This window comes from Bos grunniens, chromosome 4 (assembly GCF_055505025.1).
Source record: "Bos grunniens cultivar Pamir isolate PY7600 chromosome 4, Bosgru_T2T1.0, whole genome shotgun sequence".
NCBI lineage: Eukaryota > Metazoa > Chordata > Mammalia > Artiodactyla > Bovidae > Bos > Bos grunniens.
The window spans coordinates 2,308,165-2,325,852 of record NC_141168.1 but is presented as its reverse complement, the minus strand read 5'-3'; the positions used below and the strand labels follow the sequence as shown (position 1 = coordinate 2,325,852).

At 49.2% G+C, this 17,688-nt stretch overlaps 1 long non-coding RNA gene across 2 annotated transcripts in view; it reads right to left on the bottom strand.

Annotated features, from left to right (window-relative positions):
- Positions 1 to 17,688, bottom strand: part of LOC147373379 (uncharacterized) — a 212,402-nt gene that overhangs the window by 14,261 nt on the left and 180,453 nt on the right. Inside the window, exon 3 of one of the 2 annotated variants that reach the window (XR_015161852.1) lies at positions 3,839 to 4,230. The exons of the other annotated variant lie outside the window; for it this stretch is intronic. This is a non-coding gene — a long non-coding RNA (uncharacterized LOC147373379). Of the gene's footprint in view, positions 1 to 3,838; positions 4,231 to 17,688 lie in introns of those variants that run through there. 2 annotated transcript variants of the gene reach the window in all.

Below are 17,688 nucleotides of genomic sequence, written 5' to 3'. Positions count from 1 at the left end.
GGAAGGCTGAAGGGGCCGCCCTGCAACATCCGGCACAGGCTCAAGCCCCGCATGGGCCCCGATGGGGCCACAGTCTGGATCTAAGTTCTCAAGCAAATGAAGTGGACGGGCAACAGCGTCACAGTTCCTGGGGCAGAGCGAAGGCACCGTGGTGGCAAACGAGATGCAGTGCGCCCGGCTCCTCCAGGCCCTGAGATGGAGGAGTGCCTGCTCTGGCCTCGTCCAGACTAGGGGTGCAGATAACACGGTGGCAACCATCTCTCAATGCCATTCACTGGGTTTCCTCCTGCAACAGCCTCAGTAGCTAAAATGCACGCGGAAAGGAGCTATCTGTACTCTTTCAACACACATTTACGACCACCTCCCATGCAGGCCGGCTGAGGAATGGAACAGCCTTGAGAGGCTTAGAGTCCAGCAGGGAGATGGGCAGCAGATCCGTAAGTCAGTCTATACGGGCAAAATGCACCCGCCGTGCGGAGGTGTGGCAACACATCTGTGATTGGAGAACGGCAGGGGGAGGGGGCGTGAGGCCTTTCAGGAGGAAGCGTCCCCGCACAGGTCGCCCACGGCAGGGCCCCACCCAGGCAGGATCGGCACCCCAGGGCAGAAATTCTTCACCGGGGACTAACAAGCCCCATAGGGGTCATGGAGAGAATTCAAGGGCATGCACACTTAGGCGGAAATTACAGCTTCAGTTTGACTAACCTCTTAGGCAATCAAACCGACTACCAGTGAAATCATAGAAAAATTCCCATCCCGTGACCGTTGTCGGAGATTTCTCAAATACTATGAGGCTCAGAACTACTTTAGAGTGCTGGTGATTACAAAATCTGCCACCAGGTCTTGTGATTTGATACGGTGCTCCTAACGTACATATATTACTACACCACCAATTATATTTTTACAACACATCTGATTTCTTTTGAAACAACAGACTACACCATAATTTGTTTCTCTTAAAATCCTGTACATTTTATTTTATGCACCAAGAAATTTTATTCTGTGAAGGGTCCCAGTGGCTTCACCAGAGGTCTATGGGAAATGCATCAATTAATCAATAAGAAAAATGACAGTAAAATTAAGAGCCTCTGCCTTAAAACAATTGTTCTTACCATTCTTAAGTATTCAGTTCAGTTTAGTTGCTCAGTCATTTCCGACTCTTTGCGACCCCACGGACTGCAGCACGCCAGCTTCCCTGTCCATCACCAGCTCCCGGAGCTTGCTCAAACTCATGTCATAGTGTAGTGAATGGATGAACAAAATATCTGATTTCTCCATCCATGCCATTTCTCATAAAGATCTTTCAGTAATAACTGAATCACAATGTGTTCCCAGGTAATCCACCACAAAATATAGGAAACAAGAAAAAGCATCTCTACAGAATTAAAAATGATCAAGTTCAGTATCCACTTGTAATCCAAGCTTCTAGGAAACTATGAGCAGAAGAGAACGTTTTCACCCTGATGAAAAGTAGCTTCAAGAAATCTACAGCAAACCTCCCAGATTAACTGCGACATTTTAAAGCTTCTCTACGAGGTAGGGTTGCTCCTGTGCACACCACTTCTGCTCTGCGCTGCCCTGGAAAGCACAGTTACTTCAATAAAAAGAAATAAAAGGCATAAGGATCGGTACACAAGAAGTAAAACTGCCGTTATTCACAGATGATGCAACTTTTTAAGAATAAAATCCCAGAGGCTCGATAGACAAATTATTAGAATTAGTAAGTCAACTGAGGAGGGTTATGAGATTGAGGTCACTGTATAAAAATCAACTGGATATCTTTCCACCAAGAGCCAACGGAACATTTTTTAAAAATAATAATGGAGGAGATTCTGCGGTGCGCTGGGATGCGGCTTCGGGCTGGCCCGATTTCAGCACAGCTGCGGTGGACAGCTCCACGCATGCCCTGGCCCCACGTCAGGCTGATGCTGCGGGCTCTGAAGCTGCACAGGGCCCTGCCGCCTGTGCACAAAGACACTCAGAGGCCCAGCAGCTACACCCTGGGGCAACCTGCACCACCAGAGGACCAGGGCTGCTGGCAAATGCCCCGACCTGTTCTCTGGTGGGCAAAGCCCAGGCCCTCTCTCCTCCGTCTTCGGTGAGACTGGGTCCCAGCCATCCACTAACACCCACTCTGGGGGTTCTCGTCTCTCCCCTGGCCCACTCCTGTGCCCTGACTCCTGGATCTGCCTTCTAACTAAATTGCCCGTGCTTGCATTCTTGCCTCAGGCTCTACTTTAGGGAAGTATACACAGACACCATCTACAATAGCATCAAACAATATCTGTAAACTGTGAATGAATCTTACAGGAGATAAGCAAGGCCTCTCTGCAGAAAAAAATATAGGATATTATTGTAAGTAAGAGATCAGCTAAGTGGAAGCATATATAGTATTCGTGGATTGGAAGACTAAATATGGTAAATATACTCATTCACCAAAATGGATTTGTATAGTAAATGCAATCCTAACCAAAACCCAAGAGACTATTTTTTTTATTTAGAAACTTGGCAAGCTGATCCTAAAATTTCATGAAAATTCAAAGAGCAAAGAACAGCCAAGACACTTTGGAGACAGGAGACATGCTCTACTAAATATAAGATCTTTTAAAGTTATGGTAGGTATTGATAGAACGATAAACAAATTAATGATCAGACCAGAAACAACAGCCAGAAACAGACCCTAAAATTTAGTCACTTTGCATAATACAAATGTTCTGCTAAAGAGTGAGAAGTTATTCTTCCTAACAAAAGAGTTCAGGACACTCAGATATATTTTTAAGAGCCTTGATTATTACTTCACACTATGCATATAAGTTAATTACATGGAGATGACAGAACTAACCACAAAAAGTAAAACAGGAAAGCTTGTTACAAATAACATAAGAAAAATTTCTACTCTTTCTACTTATAACCATATTTATTGTATATCCTTCACTATTTTACTGGGCATTAAAGATGAATGATTACTAAAACAGTGTATTTCACGTTTATAAATATGGGACAGACTTCAGTATCACACAGTGATTTTTGCTTTTAATGATGTTTCAATATTAATGTCATGCCTTTCCTCTGTTTGCTTTCTTGATGTGTTTCCAACCTTTTGTTTAGGTCTGTGTTTCTCATCGAGCACATGGTTTTCCTTTCTGAACCAGGATAAAACCTCTGACTTTTCATTCAGAATTTTAACCCACTTGTATTTATTGTTATAACTGATTTTTCACTTCTCTCATTATATTTATAATTTGCATTTTATGACCCCTTGTTGCTTCTTCGTTTTCCGTACTCTGAAAAAATAAAATGGAAAAAAAGGTCGAACTTAACAAAAAAAGTACAACAAAATCAGAAATATCTAGAAATACACATCTTAGGAAATGTGCCAGATCCACATGAAGAAAATGTAAAAGCCTAATTGAGAGACAGAAGACTTAGAGAAATGGACAGATGCGGCATTCCTATCACATTCGCTAAACTGAGGACTGTAACACCGTCGACGTTCCTCACATTAACTCGTGAGCGTCTTGCAATTCTACTCACATTAGTTTTATTTGCTTGCTTGATTGCTGTTTGTATAATTAGACAAATGAGTGTAACATCTATATGAAAGCATAATCTGGCAAAAAGAATTAATGCAGCTGAGAATTTCAAGGTAAACCTTCCACGACCAGAGCTTAAAAGAACGCGGTGAGACGACGCAAGACGGGGGCCCGCGGGGGAACACGTGCAGTCTGCAGGGGCCACCGGAGGCCGCGGAGGAACACGCGCGGGCGCGGGCCAGGCCGCCAGGCTGGTTTAGAACGTCGCTCCGTCCGGAAGCCGGGGGCGCAGTTTCCGGCCTGTCACTCGGGGTAACAGCCGCACGGACCTCACAGCGAGGCGGATGGCACAGCTCACACACGACAGCCCTGAGCGCTGAGCCCGGGCACGGGAGGGTCAGGGCGTCCTCGGTGGCGCCGTCCTCCGTGACGCTGAGCACGGGACAGGCTGCGACAACGCCCACAGTGCGGAAGTCTGGTGAGCGTCGACCAGCCCAAGCTTCCCAAAACCAGTGGAGCGAGCATGTTTTTACAAACATCACCTCTCTTAAAACCTCTCATAACCATGGCCTGAAGAGCATGCCCTGGGCAGTGCAGTCCTCGTGGGAATAAGACTTAGGCTCTGATGGGATGGTGTCCAGAATCACCCGGGGGAGGAGGGGGTTTAAAGATGATCCAGAGAAAGCTCATGAACTATCTGGAAAGAAATAAATTAAGCTATGCATAAAAATAAACTATAAGACACTAAAGAAACGTAAAAATGAAAGTCGCTGAGTCGTGTCCCACTCTTTGGAACACCATGGACTGACTGCGCCGTCCATGGCATTCTCCAGGCTGGAGTATTGCAGTGGGTAGCCGTTCCCTTCTCCAGGGGATCTCCCCAACCCAGGGATTGAACCCAGGTCTCCTGAATTGCTGGTGGATTCTTTCCCAGCTGAGCCACCAGGGAAGCCCAAGAATACTGGAGTTGGTAGCCTATCCCTTCTCCAGTGGATCTTCCTGACCCAGGAATCAAACCAGGGTATCCTGATTTGCAGGCGGATTCTTTACCAGCTGAGCTACCAGGGAAGCCCATAGATAAAGTAAAAGAAAAATAAACCAGAAAGAACAAGCTAAAATAATTGATATAATTAATCAATTATAATTAATTATCATTTAAATTATATAGCTATAATTTATATAACTATAAATTATAGTTTAGTTTAATTAATTAATAAAACTATAATTAATTTTAATTAATTAAAAATAAACTAAAAGAAGCCATATTCCTTAAACCTGTTTTTAACCCTGAGGTAAAGGTAACTCGTATTAGCAGAGTAGCAAGATAAGACAAAGTAAGGGGAAACCTTGGTAGATGCTATTACAAGACAACTGAAAACTTCTGCAAATTGAGACTTCATAAACTCAATGAATCAAAGAATTACCAACATTTTAAAATATCGACAACTATAGTCAACAGGAAAATTAAGAAAACTGTGGTCAAAGTGGCAACTGGCGCAAAGAAATACTTAACAAAAAGACATATAATGTTCAGTCACTAAGTCCCATCTGATTCTTTGCAACCCTATGGACTGCAGCTCACCAGGCTTCTCTGCCCTTCACTACATCCCAGAGTTTGCTCAAACTCATGTCCACTGAGTTGGTGATGCCATCCAGTCCTCTCATCCTCTGTCTCTCCTTCTCCTCCTTCCCTCAGTCTTTCCCAGCATCAGGGTCTTCTCCAGTGACCAGGTGGCCAAAGTATTGGAGCTTCAGCGTCAGCATCAGTCCTTCCAATAAATATTCAGGGCCGATCTCCTTTAGGATTGACTGGTTGGATCTCCTTTCTCTGCTTTCTCCTATCTCTGCTTTTTAATATGCTAAGTTTGTCATGGACATGAGTTTGTGCAAGCTCCGGGAGATAATGAAGGACAGATAAGCCTGGCATGCTGCAGTCATGGGGCTGCAAAGAGTTGGACACGACTGAGCAGCTGAACAACCACAATGGTTTGTCAGAACTCCTTCCAAGGAGCAAGCATCTTTTAATTTCGTGGCTGCAGCCACCATCCACGGTGATTTTTCAGCCCCCAAAAATAAAATCTGTCCCTGCTTCCACTTTTTCCCCTTCTATTTGCCATGACATGATGGGACCAGATGCTCTAATATAATACCCAATATAAAGGTATGAGGTTAATTCAGAGAGAAAGACTACAAGGCTGCATTTTCCCTTTCAAGCCAGCAAAGATTAAAACCTACATTTGCCAGGTGTTTGGGGAAACGGTGTCACATGCTGGGAGTCTGAGTATAACCTTTCTGAACGTCTCTTTGCAAACTGTAGCAAAAGCTTTCAAAATATGAAGACTTCGATCTCTCAGGTGAGATGATGTTCTCCATTGGAGCCCCTCTCTCCCCAAAGCCAGGAAATAAGTCAAAAGATGTTTATCGATGCAAAGTCTAGTATAAGTGAACAGACTGAGTATCCTACGTTATGGAGGCCCACCTGCCCCCGTGGAACCCGACAGGATGCGACCGTTTCTAACACTTCTTGTTACCTTACATCATGTCGGCTACACGTTTTACTTTTGATGCGACGCTAGCTAAGTCCTTCTTGTGTTTATTTGATATTTCTCCGCATAACACTCAGTAGTTTGCCTAAATGGACTAAATAAGACAAACGAAATCACATGCAAAATTCTAAACTGTCCGTTTAGAGAGCAGGGCCATTTCTCTCTGGACCGCCCTGCCCCTTGATGGGTTCTCAGGGACACAGTGTATGGGAAACAGAAGGGCTGCCTGTGCTGCGTGGGTCTGACTCGAGTCTCTCCTGCTGCAGTGACAGGTCTGGTGAAAGCTTGGGAGCTGTCCCCACAGGAGTATAAAGTGACAGGAGACAGCTGAACTGACACCAGAAAGCCTAACAGAGAGGTTATGATGGGGGTTTTGGCAGCAGCATGGGTTCCATAATGCCTCTAAAATCCAACAGCGAATTTGTAAATCAAATCAAAAGTATGTGAACCGAGCCCGAGTGGCAGGGATAAGTGGGGATGAAACAGAAGAAGCAGTGACGTGTCGCGCCGTGATGCTGAATTTAAAAACGCGAGGCCTTCCTGGAGCCGGCGAGGCCCTCTGGGCAGAATCGCTTCCTCCCTTGGACGTTCCCAAGTGGACTATCCAGTGTTATTTCAAATGGTTTTGGCCTCATGTCACCTTGCTTGTGATCTTTTTAAAACCTGCCATTAGGTTGAGTTCAGCTCTTACCCCTTTTCTGCAAAGTCACACCCAGAATATGTCACGAGAGGCAATGCCAGTGGATACAGTGTGTGGGCTGGGGTCCCAGCCCCTTCCCCAGGTTCGGCCCAGTCCCCTTCTCCCCACAAAACCTCGAAGGGCACATGACACAGCTGCACAGACCACTGCAAACGTGGGCTGGGCCCCACATATGCCACACGGACGCACCTCTCGACAGCCGACCTCACAGAGGCCAGCGGGTCCGCACAGCGCTCGGGGGCTGTCTGAGCAAGGCACCCGCCACCTCCTCCGCCCTCCTGAGTCCTGGCCGGGCCTCAGGCTTCGTGAAGCTTCTGAGTCATGACGGCAGTCAGGTACGAGCCTGGGGGAGGAGCCCTGGGCGCCCAAGTGCCCCCAGTGGTGCCCGGCCCTGACACCCCGTCCATGTATACTCACAGCACACTGCCTGCCCCAAAGTGAAAGAAACTGTGTTAATCGCTCAGTCACATCTGACTGTGACCGCATGGACCATAGCCTGCCAGGCTCCTCTGTCCGTGGGATTCTCCAGGCAAGAATACTGGAGTCAGTTGTCATTTCCTCTTCCAGGGGATCTTCCCAACCCAGGGATCAAATTCAGGTGTCCAGCATTGCAGGCCCACCCAGGGGTCAGTCGAACGGATCTCAGATGCTGACGGCGTAAACTGAGCGAAGGACATGATTTTCACTTTAGTGGGACCTGTAAATGGGCAAAAACAAACTGGTGCAGGTGAAACGTGACGGCGTCCGCCCGGCGGTCGGTCTTCCACGGTGCGGTCAGCTCGCCCAGCTGGAGCAGCTGCTTCCCTCGGGCTGTGCCTCAGACCCAGACCTGGTGTCTGACTTTGGGGTCCACATCTCCCTGGGGCTGAAAGGCCCATTTCCTAACTCAGAGATTCTGTGTTCCTGGAGCAAAGTCTCAGGACAAACAGAAAACACAAACCACAACAGGACAGGAGCCCAAAGCCCCACATCTTCCTTCTCGGGAGCCCGAGAGCAGGCCCCACAGCCCCTTCTCCCCGGGAGAGCTTCGGGCGCCGCCCCTGACGGCCCGTCTCCCCGTCCGGGTCAGCAGCTCTCTGATCGACTCGGCACATCATCTCCCCCATCCAGGGCACGCAGTCGTGTCTTCTTTTATCCATCTCGCCCACCCTAGGCAAGAGAGCACGTCCTCTCGTGAGCATACACTGTGATCATTTTCGTAAGTGTAAGGTTTTTTTTTTTTTTAACTGGGAGAGTCTTGCCTCCCGGCTGAATCAAAAGCTGCTCGGGCCGCGTGGGCCCTGATTCATGCCTTGCACCCCTCGTCTCCAACTGCAGGCGAGGCACGCAGCAGGGGCTCGACGAGCGCCCGCTGATTAATGGAACTTGAGCTGTGAACGACAGCCCTCGCTGGGGAGCCCGAGCCTTCAAGTGGGCCGATTAGCGTCTCTGCCGCCATCACCGCTGATGGGCTATTGTGCACCGCTCACGTCTACAATCAGCAGACCCAGGTACTCAGCACTGCCGACAGCTTTCCACGCTCTCAGGCGGCCAAAAATAGCTGTACAGTAAACTCTCATTATGCAGGAGGATGGTAAATTGGGGTGCTCTAATTAATTAAACATTCTGGTCAGTAAAAAAAAAAAAAAAAAGACATATATATGCAGAAGACCGGCTTTTACAAAATGAGAATACTTTTACAAAATAAGATATACTCAGCCCCGAAATTACCCAACCATGGACCCGCATCGTTGGAAAATGATCTAAAGGACTCCGCTGTGTCTGATGCAGTGTGTGCAGAAGGCATCAGTCTGGAGGGGAAATCTGTGTTCTTCGTCGCTCAGTCGTGTCCGACTCTTTGCGACCCCACGGACTGCAGCCCACCAGGCTCCTCTGTCCATGGAATTCTCCAGGCAAGGATACTGGAGTGGGCTGCCATGCCCTCCTCCAGGGGATCTTCCCCAACCAGGGACTGAACCACAGCTCTTTCATCTCTCGCGTTGGCAGGCAGGTTCTTTACCATTAGCACCGTCACCTGGGAAGCTCCAAGGGAAAGTCTGTGGTCCCTCAAATGCAGCAAGCTTCAGGGAGGGGCTTACATCTCCCCTGGCACCAATACCCACGAGATACCAGTTTAGACGTTCCGGTATCAGCATTATTTTCAATAACTGAGGCTTTAACTACTTACATAAACTTCCTGGTTATCATAATTCTGCAAAAACAATCATTTAAAGAGAGTATTATTTCTAGGTTTTAAAATGAATGAGAAGAAAGCTTGAGGGCAGACTTCCTGGGAGTTTGAATGTTAGGGGTCTTTCCCAGTCTCTGAATTCTGTCTTGTAATATTGTCTCTTTAAAAATCCTGCTTTTGGTCATACGGGTTACCAGCCATTTCAACAAAGACCGAAGCAGTTAACTTTTAGTTTATGCATACAGGAAGTTATGACCAACCTAGATAGCATATTCAAAAGCAGAGACGTTACTTTGCCAACAAAGGCTCGTCTAGTCAAGGCTATGGTTTTTCCACTGGTCATGTATGGATGTGAGAGTTAGACTGTGAAGAAGGCTGAGCGCCAAAGAATTGATGCTTTTGAACTGTGGTGTTGGAGAAGATTCTTGAGAGTCCCTTGAACTGCAAGGAGATCCAACCAGTCCATTCTGAAGGAGATCAGCCCTGGGTGTTCTTTGGAGGGAATGATGCTAAAGCTGAAACTCCAGTACTTTGGCCACCTCATGCGAAGAGTTGACTCCTTGGAAAAGACCCTGATGCTGGGAGGGATTGGGGGCAGGAGGAGAAGGGGACGCCAGAGGATGAGCTGGCTGGATGGCATCACTGACTCGATGGACGTGAGTCTGAGTGAACTCTGGGAGTTGGTGATGGACAGGGAGGCCTGGCGTGCTGCGATTCATGGGGTCACAAAGAGTCGGACACGACTGAGCAACTGATCTGATCTGATCTGATACAGCTTTCATGCAACTTCCAGTTGCTTATTCCAAGACTCTGCAGTGTACAAAAACAAATGTATCAACTATTGTTTCCAACTTTTCTAGCTTGGGAAACTTAGGTTTCTTTATGCTTACATGCTCAAAAGTATTCAAATGATGAGCATATTTTTAAATGAATAAAATCATATTAAAACCTTGTGTAACTCAGTCAATCTGTCCTGGTCGTACATTAAGGGTGAACTGGGAGCCTTAGAAAAGGCCACGCCCAGCCCTGAGAGATTTTTTTTTTCCACTTAGGTGAATGGGTCTGGGGTCCAGGCATCCACATTTTTAAAACATGGGGAGATTCTAACCAAAGTTAAAGCCCAAGACTGTGGTAGAGAGAAAAACTGGGCTTCTTTTTTTTGACTTTAAACTTTTTCCTTTGTCCTGGGGTGTAGCCGAGTAACGATGCTGTGGTAGTTTCAGGAGGACAGTGAAGGGACTCAGCCACACGAAGGCATGCGTCCTTTCTCCCCCAGACCCCTCCCCTCCTGGCTGCCACCTAACACTGAGCAGAGGTCCCTGTGCTGCACCACAGGTCCTTGTTGATGGTCCGTTTTAAAGATAGCAACGTGTACATGACCTTTCCAAAGTCCCTAACTATCCTTTTCCCCCGGCAAGCACAACATCATTTCTCTAAGTCTATAAGTCTCTTTCTGGAAAAACTGGGCTTCTTAATCAAATATTTATTAACATGAGAAATACCTGTGTCATCCAAACCGGAGAGAAAGCAGCTCATACCTCTGTGTGCAGAGATGCCGACTTGCAGGGGACGACTATTGAAGCAGGTATTTACTGCCAGATTACTGAGGGCTTGACTTACCTCGAGTTTGAGGAGTAAATAGACTCCGAGTTCTTTTATTCTCCCACCTGAACCAGCCTCCCTTACTTGACTCGAGATGTAATTCTAAACCTTCAAGAAAAGCATATCAACAAACTCCTCTCATCTTCCTGTTGATTCAGAAGTGGACAAATTCCTCATAAAAAGTACTGAAAGCAGAACCAGCTCGTAATTGGTTCCCACGTCCTACACTGGGCACACAGGTTTGAGGAGGAGATAGCATCTCTGGGGCGAGGCTGGGAGGTGGGGCGGTAGAAGCTTCGTATCACGACATCAAAGCCGGGGAGAGATGAAAAGGCATCTCTCTATTTGCATCATAAACAAATTTTACATATTATGATATTCCAAGAATCTTTCATTTTAACAGGTGGAAAAACAAGGACAGAGGCCGCGTGTAAAACACAGAGCCTCATTTGTGGTCGGTGATGAAGTTTATGGGGCTTTGATAGAAGCTCTGCCATGAGTGCGCAGCAGGCAAGGGCTTGTCGGGCTCTGCCCAGGGCACGATGTTTACCGATCCCAGGATGATGCGATAAATCCATCGTCAGTTGGGCACAGCTGCAAATTCATTTTTAAAACGACCATTTTGGTCCCAGTGAACCCATTTCAGATTTTTTTTACCTCCTTTTCTGAAGGGCCGTAACTTAAAAGGGGCGACTTGGTGGGTTTCAACTGGCTTGGCACAAGTGCGGATCTGCAGGGCTGGGTGAGCGACACGGGATGTGGGCACAGTTTTCCTGCAGGTCCCGGGGCGGAGGCCGCCGGGGTGCAGCCACAGGCCGGCAGCTGCTTCCCGCCGCTTGGCGGTGAGCACGGGCTCGGCGAGCAGCCCCAGCGGGGAGCAGGCGGCTGCATCTGGGCCCCGCACCTGTTCCTCACCCGGGCAAGCAAGGGCACAGAGACAATGGCTTTAATCAAGGGAGAGTGATGAGCGATTAGGTGTCTTCTAATTGTACCTGGAACCTCTGAAAGAGCCCCACTCGTGCTTGTTTGATTCCTTAATTACAGAAACGCCTCTCAGAAACGGCTGCCGCTTCCTAGACAAGAACGCACTCATCTCTGGATGTGATGGTCCACTTTCCGGCGAGAAGGGTGCGCATCATGGAGCCCTGAGGCTCTTCCAGCTGACGGACACGCAGGCTAGTTCACCGAGGCAGTCTCTCCCTTCCAGACGTTATCCGTTGCTGGGAGCTCAGGTTGTCTCAGAGCTAGATTTGGGGGTTTTTCTGACTTGTTTTACTTAGTTTTAAATTTTAAATTTTACTGACATACAGTTGATTTACAATGGTATGCCTAATTTCCGATGCACTGCGAAGAGGCTCAGTTATACATAATATGCATTCTTTTCCATATTCTTTTCCATTACGGTTTATCCCAGGACATCAGAGGCAGCTCCCTGTGCTGAACAGGAGGACCCTGTTTATCTGTCCCTTACATAATCCACATCTGCTAATCTTGACTCCCTGTCCTCCCCTCCCCGCAGCTGCCCCCCGCCCTTGGCCACCACTGGTCTGTTCTCTATGTCTGTGAGTTGTTTTTGTTTCAGAGACATATTTTGCACATGAGGCACTTGGAAATTTTCAGTAAGTCAGCGACTTTGTGAAAATGAGGAGAAACACACGGCAGGTCAGCACCACGAAACACAAATTACTGTCCCTTCATCAGGCAGCAGAGTGTGAGGGAAATGGGCCAGGTGCGCTGTCCCGGCTGTGCTGCTTACCGTGCCTTCATCAGACAACGAGCAGTGTATGAGAGAGATCGAGGCCAGGCGCGGTGTCCTGGCTGTGCCGCTTACCGTGCCTTCATCAGACAACGAGCGGTGTATGAGAGAGATCAAGGCCAGGCGCGCTGTCCCGGCTGTGCTGCTTACCGTCCCTTCATCAGACAACGAGCAGTGTATGAGAGAGATCGAGGCCAGGCGCGGTGTCCTGGCTGTGCCGCTTACCGTCCCTTCATCAGACAACGAGCAGTGTATGAGAGAGAACGGGCCAGGCGCGCTGTCCCGGCTGTGCTGCTTACCGTGCCTTCATCAGACAACGAGCAGTGTATGAGAGAGATCGAGGCCAGGCGCGGTGTCCTGGCTGTGCCGCTTACCGTGCCTTCATCAGACAACGAGCAGTGTATGAGAGAGATCGAGGCCAGGCGCGCTGTCCCGGCTGTGCTGCTTACCGTCCCTTCATCAGACAACGAGCAGTGTATGAGAGAGATCGAGGCCAGGCGCGCTGTCCCGGCTGTGCCGCTTACCGTGCCTTCATCAGACAACGAGCAGTGTATGAGAGAGATCGAGGCCAGGCGCGCTGTCCTGGCTGTGCTGTGGAGAGAGCCAGGGGCCTGGCAGGAGCGGCCCTCAGCAACATTCACCCCCAGGAGGTGTGACAACGGCCCAGACCGGGGTGGTGTCTCGGGCTGCCAAGGCACAGAGGGGCCCGCCCACTGCATGGCGCGTCCATCAGCTACTGCATCACTGGGCGTTCACCCGTGTGGCATTATGGGAGTTTCTGGGGCGGGCCGACGAGACATAAGGAAACACGGCCACCTCTGGTGGGCCCTGTGTCAGGGGGACGTGGGGCGACAAGACAGTCTTCTGGTGGGCGCTGCACACTCCCTCTCGATACAGTGCAGGATGACATCTTGTGACAAAGAGAAGGCAAGACGTGGGCACCCCACATGCAGACTTAATCCCAAGAAGTCAGGCTGGATGCAGAGACATGTCAGGCTGCAGGCCTTTGCTCCCAGTGAATCTGCCCATCCTGGGCATGGGGGGCACCTGGGCACTAGTGGGCGGATTGGCTGGGGGTGGGAGCAGGACGGCAGATTAAAGCAGCCCAGACGTCACCCCGGCCCGAGCCGTTTCCACGTCTCCCGGGGGGGACTCTTCCTGCCCCAGTGTCTGGGCCTCAGTGACCCGGTGTTGACAAGGACTAAAGGATTCTGCTCGCAGGACCGTCTGCGGACCACCCCGAGCTGCGATGCTCCAGTCACTGCTGACCTGCACTGCAACCAGGGCCGTCCGGGGCCCCAGGTACAGAGCCCCCGAGCAAACAGCTCCTCTTTGTCCCAAGCCCAGGCCTCTGCCCACCCACCAGCCCAGCCCACAGCTCTGCATGCCTTCGGCAGAACCCACCCGGGCTGTGGAGCCAGGCTCCACGTGGGGGAGCGGCGGACACACCTGGTTTTGCTCTTGCTCCGCACGGCAGCCTTCTGGAGTCTTGTCTCTGTGGGGACTAGGCGGGATCAGACGCCTCCTGTCTGCTGTCTTCATCACCCCCGTTTGCCCGTCTTCCCAGGGTCGGAGGAGCCAGCCGTTCATGTCCTGGGCCTCCTCTCCTCGGACACGAGCGCTGCCCCATGGACCTCACCCTCAGCAGGACAGTGGGAATAAAGGGCCTCAGGAAAGGTGTCCTTTCTTGACAAAGCCTGGCATTCCTGATGGTTTTGACATCATACAAATCCCGTTTGGAATGTCTCCAGTCGACAGTCAAGGTCCTTCTCTTTCCTCTCCTGGTGTGACACTCCCAGTCCTCCAGTCACAAGGTACCCAACTCGGGGAGGACTGGAGAGACCGCATGGAGAGGGACAGCAGAGGGGAAGAGCATGCTAACTTGGTTTTAGAGGGACAGCAGAGGGGAAGAGCATGCTAACTTGGTTTTAGAGGGACAGCAGAGGGGAACAGCATGCTAACTTGGTTTTAGAGGGACAGCAGAGGGGAACAGCATGCTAACTTGGTTTTAGAGGGACAGCAGAGGGGAACAGCTAACTTGGTTTTACAGCGTTACTGCTGTTTTATTACATCTAGAATTGCTATTTGCTTTTCACCACATCACTGGTGAGGTCTGCACAGAGCAGGCAGTCCGAACCGGCATTTGAGAAAGAACAGAACGTGGGTGAGAACGGTGGACTGGATGGGCCAAGTGGAGACGAACTAGAGCAGAGGCCCAGGAAGTCAGAGCAACGAGTGCCAACCGTCCGCACGCCTCCGAAGCCCGGATCTGTGCAGACACAGCATCTCCAAAGATCCACCCGCGGGTGGAGTCCAGGTAGATCTACCATCCTAACTTTCTAGCCAATAAAGCATTTTCAAAAATGATTACCACAACACCAAGCAAGCTCTTCTGCTGCCAAACAGATATGCAACAATTACGCCAGTGAACGGAAAGATTTAACTTGACAAAGCACTCAGTGTTTGCTATTGGAGTTATGATGCTAAGTCGCTTCAGTCGTGTCCAACTCTTTGCAACGCTATGGACTGCAGCCCGCCAGGCTCCTCCATCCATGGGATTCTCCAGGCACGAATACTGGAGTGGGTTGCCATGCCTTCCTCCAGGGGATCTTCCCAACCCAGGGACTGGACCCACGTCTCTTACATCTCCTTCATTGGCAGGCAGGTTCTTTACCACTCGTGCCACCTGGGAAGCCCTATGATGGTATCAGTAAGTACAAAAAACAAACAAACAAACAAGAAGAAAAGAACCACCAACTAGCTAATAAGCAGTGGAGTGGAACGCCAACACAATTTTCCAAACTTTGAACTTGGGGTTCTTCCTATTATATAGTACTGTCTCTCTGTCAGCACCCCTAAGACTTTAGAAATCAGAAGACAATGGAGCACAGATAACCAAGAAGGACCTACCACACAGCACATGGAGCTATACTCAATCACATGTAATAACTGAGAATGGAAGAGGATGCAAAAAAGGAATATGTATGTATAACTGAATCACTTTGCTGTATACCTGAAACTGCCACAACACTGTAAACCACCTATATTTTAATAAAAAAAATTTTAAAGACAACAGAGCAAATGGCCTCTTTCTGAGCGACTGCTTTGCTCTAGGCCCACGTGCAGTGATGACCGCACACGGCCACCCTGCTGCTGGTCCAAACCGGCCACTGCTCCCCCAGACGCCACACCCACGGGTCACACCACGGCCCTCTGGGCACAGATACCTGTGCTGCTGCCCAGGAACCCACCAGCTTTGGGCTGGTTTCATTTCCGTTTGCATGGATTGAACATGAGGGTGGTGGGAAGGAAGCTGCTAGAATCCCACCGGCTCCAGGAAGCCCCCACGCGTGGACCTCTATCCACCTTTCCACACGGCACGGATGCCCAGACCTGCGTAGACGGTCACTGGAGATGCTGCTCTGTGGGCTGGCCCAGGGAGGGGGGTGGAGCAGAAATCACAGGGGCTCACGGCCCCCCGTCAGGGGGCTGAGGGCTGCCTCGCCTCCCACGGAGGCCTTCTCCCTTAGCTCCCCATATGAGCAGGTGCAGGCTATAATCCCACGCGCTGGGGATCTCTTGGGACAGTTCTTAACCCCTGCCTTCACGCTGCCACCGAGCTGTGATAGTGATCAAGACTGAAGAGGAGCCAGGACAGCCAGAGGCATCCCACCTCCCACCTGGACCGGTACTGACACTCACATCGGACTGTACACATCGAACTCTCACGACCTGGTTCAACGGTTACCAGCATCGTGCCGTTTTCGTTTCCCTGTCTTCCACTGGGATCTCAAGGTCCCAGTCAACTCTTATCCTTATATTTTTACATCCTTATATTTTTCTTTGGGGGGTAAACTTAAACACGCTGAAATGCACAAATCTTAACTGAATAATTGTGACAAATTGAATCACCTGTGAAGCCCACACCCTATCCCCTTAAAGAGCATCCCCAGCTTGTCAGAAGGCGGCCTCCTGTTCCACCTCCCAGAAGCAATCACCGTTCGGACATACCTCACCGTAGACCAGCGTAGCTGGGATTCGAACGTCACATAAATGGAGTCATATAAAGCACGCTGTCGGGGAGAGGCTCGGCTTCTTTTTTCAGCTTCACATCCACGAGAGTCACCCGCCCGGCTGATTCGGCCACTGCTTCCTCCTCTCCGGTGGCCGGTGGCATCCCCCGGGTGACCGTGCCACAGTTCGCTTGTCCTTTCACCCACGGGTGGCCACTGGAGCTGTCTCCAGTTTTGTACAATTGTGAGTGAAGGTTCTGTGAACACTAGGATGTAAATATTTTGGACAAATATTTTCCTGTGTTGTTTTGTTGTTTTTATATAAAAACACGATCGCATTACTGGAGTCTAAGGGCATGAGTTTAACTTTATAAGAAACTGCCAAACACGTTCCAAAGTGGTTTCACCGCTTTGCAAACCTGGCGGAATCAGGCTGGAACTGCAGCTGCTCTTTTCAGACGTAGCCATGCTCTTCGGCGGGTGGAGCTGCACCCTCGTGACATCTATCTGCACCTTCCTGACAGCTACGATGCTGAGCGCTTCTCTATGGGCTCATTTGACCAATGGACATCTTCCTTGGTGAACTGACTGGTCAACTCTTCTGCCTATTTTTAAAAATAAGGTGTTTATTTTTTGTTGTTGAGAATAAGAACTATATTCTCAGTATGAGTCCTACGTCACCTCTGCCTGGAGAATACTTTCTCCCAGCCCAGATCTGCTCATTCTCTTTCCTAAAATATACTTTTAATGGACTGGAAGGATTTTTTAAAATGAAGTCTAATCAGAAATTTCCCTTTGAACATTGCTTTCTGTGTCCCATGCAAGAACCTGTTGCCTACCTCCTGGTTAGAGAGATACTGTCCAATGTTTTCTTTTAAACACTTTATAGTTTTAGCTTTACTTTATATATACATGACACACCTCAGTTTTTGTTTATGAGGGAAGGGAAGCCAAGTTTCTTCTTTATTTATTTGTTTATGGTCATGCGAGGTCTTCCTTCTGCACAGGCTTTTCTAGTTGCGGCGGGCGGCGGCTTCTCCTGCTACAGGGTGCGGGCTCCAGACACACGGGCTCCTTGGTCGTGGCTCACAGGCTTACTCTGCGGCATGTGGGGTCGTCCCAGACCAGGGGTCAAACCGTGTCCCCGGCACTGGCAGGCAGATTCTCATCCACTGACCACTAGGGAAGTCCAAAGTTTGTTTTTTTTCCCCCTTTATGGGCATCAAGTCATTTCAGTAATATTTGTCTTTTTACAAAACCTTACTTTTACCATTGAACATTTTAGACGTCTTGGTTAAAAACCAATCGGCCATATAAGGGTGGGCTCTGGAACCTCTATTTCACTCCACTGTTTACTAATGTCTATTT